Genomic DNA, 3180 nt, shown 5'->3' on the forward strand with positions numbered 1-3180 from the left:
TGGTAGTATTCTCATTTGAGTTTTTAAGTTGGTTTATTGCTTCCTGCATTTCTAGAATTTTTGTTTTTTTTAACCTCTATCTTCCTATATCGATGATCTTTTGCTTCTTGGATTTGTTTATGTAATTCATTGTCGAAGTGATCTTTCATTGTCTGATTTTGCTGTCTAATGTCTTCCTTTAGACTCCAGATCATCTGAAGCATGTAAATCCTGAATTCTTTATCTGACATTCCATCTGCTGCAGCTATTACCTCTTCTAAAGTTGAGTTGACCTGCATTGCTTGTGGTCCTTTCTTTCCTTGTCTTTTCATATTGCTCTCGTTTCTTTCTGCTTGGTGTAACTGTTGTGTCATTGAATTTTCCCTCTATATATTTAAATTGCTCTTGTATAGTTGCAAAGTCTCCCTTGCAGGGGCGGGCGGCAGCTATGCTTCTCCTCCAATTGGGGTGATCTGTGTATCACGCCGGTGGGCTGCTGGGCCCCTTCTCCAGGTCGCGTGGTCTGCCTACCTTGCGGGCTACGGCTGGGCCCCTCCTCCGATTATGGTGATCTGTGTACCACGCTGGTGGGCCGCTGGGCTTGTTCTCCAGGTTGCAGGTTTGCCTACATTGCAGGTGCGGGCGGCGGCTGTGCGCCTCCTCCAATTGGGGTGACCTTTCAACTAGGCTGGCAGGCCACTGGGCCCCTTCTCCGGGACCCACGGTCTGCCTACCTTGCAGGCGGCAGCTGGGCCCTTCTTCCAATTGGGGTGATGTGTCTACCACGCCAGTGGGCCACTGGGTCTGTTCTCCCTGTCCGTCGCAGGTCTGCCTACCTTGCAGGCGTGGGCGGCGGCTCTGCTCTGCCCCTCCTCCAATTGGGGTGACGTGTCTACCATACCGGCGGGCCACTGGGCCTGTTCTGCCGGTGGGTCGCAGGTCTGCCTCACACCTTTATTATTAATATGAAAACTTGGGAAATTGTTGAAGGTAAGAAACCTATTGTATCTCATTTTTGAAAGGGACTAATCAAACTACCCACATCACTAAGAGAATTAAATATTGTATTTAATAGCATAAAAACCTAAATCATGAAATTATGAACTAATCATAGTTGCAGTCATCTCAAGTATTATGAGTTGGCAGGAATTCAAGACTTTTGTAATTGGTTAGGCCAACTGATGTTAGTCTTACTTCCTTAATTATTAATATTCAGAATCTAATTTGAATACCTGTCACAAAGTAGATTTTCAATAATCACTTAGTGAATGAATGGGGAAAATCACCAAATTATATTTTAGTGATTATCTTCAAATGATATCTAACTTGTCCCAATATTTGAAAAATTGAGAATATAAAAGAAAGACTACCTCCAATTTATAGTGCATGGTACAATAATCCACATGTGATTTTAAAAATGAATTACAACATTAAAGGGTAGTGGTTTTAAAATTGTGAAAGGTAAACAACCCTGCCACATTATCAGCATTGTTACTAGATGTAAGCACTTGCTCCTAAATGCTATGCTTTAAAAACCAACACTTACTTACTCTTTATCTCTTCTTTTTCAGTAATGGAGATTTAATCCAGTGACACTCTACCACTGAGCTGTACCCCAGCCATTGTAATTTTTTTATATTGAGACTGGGTCTTTCTAAGCTGCTTTGAGACTTGTGATGCTCCTGTCTTATCCTCCCTAGACCTGGGATTACAGGTATGGACCATTATATCTGGCTAAAAACAAATTTTAGAACTCTAATCGATTAGGAAACTCTTGATTAGATGAACATAAGTTCTTTCCACCTTGAAATTGAATTATTCTAGATAATTGTTTTTAGCTGCTCTACATGGTTTAGAGGTAAAAAAATATGTCAGATATACTCAGAATTGAAAAAAAAATGAGAAAAACAGTTTTAATTTTCTTTTAACTTCCTTTTTAAGGGTAATCATGTTGTAGTCAGTTTTGCTTTGTCTATTTATTTTGTAAAGACATGTTTTTTGTGTAGAAATTGCAACTATGGTAATCATCAAAGAGAACAAATTCATTAATGTCAAAATGACCACACTACCATAAACATTATACAGATTTAGTGCAATCACAATAAAAATCCCAAAAACATTCCTCATAGAAATAGAAAAAGCAATCATGAAATCCATGTGGAAAAAATAAGAGACCCAAAATAGCCAAAGCAATCCTTAGCAAGAAGAGTGAAGCATGTGGCATCACAATACAAGAACTTAAGCTATGCTACAGAGCAATAGTAATAAAAACGGCATGGTATTGGCACCAAAATAGACTTGTAGACCAATGGTACAGAGCAGAGGACACAGAGACAAACCCACATAAATACAGTTATCTCATACTAGACAAAGACACCACAAACATACATTGAGGAAAAGATAGCCTCTTCAACAAATGGTGCTGGGAAAACTGGATATTTATATGCAGCAAAATGAAATTAAGCCCCTATTTCTCACCATGCATGAAACTCATCCCAAAGTGGATAAAGGACCTAGGAATTTGACTAGAGACCCTGTGCCTATTAGAAGAAAAGGTAGGCCCAAATCTTCATCATGTTGGATTAGGCCCTGACTTCCTTAAAAGATTCCTAAAGTACAAGAAATGAAATCAAGAATCAATAAATGGGATGAATTGAAACTAAAAAGCTTCTTCTCAGCCAAGGAAACAACAATGTGAAGAGAGAGCCCACAGAGTGGGAGCAAATTTTTACCACATACACATCAGCTAGAGCACTAACCTACAGGCTATACAAAGAACTCAAAAAACTTAACATCAAAAAACAAATAATCCAATCAATACATGGGCTAAGGAACTGAACAGATACTTTTCAGAAGAAGATATACAACTGATCAACAAATATATGAAAATGTGTTCAACATCTCTAGTAATTAGAGAAATCAAAACTACTCTAAGATTTTATCTTACTCCAGTCAGAATGGCAGTGATTATGAATACAAGCAACAATACATGTTGGTGAGGATGTGGGGGGAAAAGGCACACTCTTACATTGCTGGTGGGACTGCAAATTGGTATAGCCAATATGGAAAGCAGTATGGAGATTCCTTAGAAAACTTGGAATGGATCCACTGTTTGGCTCAGCTATCCCACTGTTTGGTCTATAACTAAGGGACTTAAAATCGGCATACTACTACAGTGACACAGTCACATCAATGGTCATA

The sequence above is a fragment of the Marmota flaviventris genome, chromosome 4, assembly GCF_047511675.1.
Source record: "Marmota flaviventris isolate mMarFla1 chromosome 4, mMarFla1.hap1, whole genome shotgun sequence".
NCBI classification, from domain to species: Eukaryota; Metazoa; Chordata; class Mammalia; order Rodentia; family Sciuridae; genus Marmota; species Marmota flaviventris.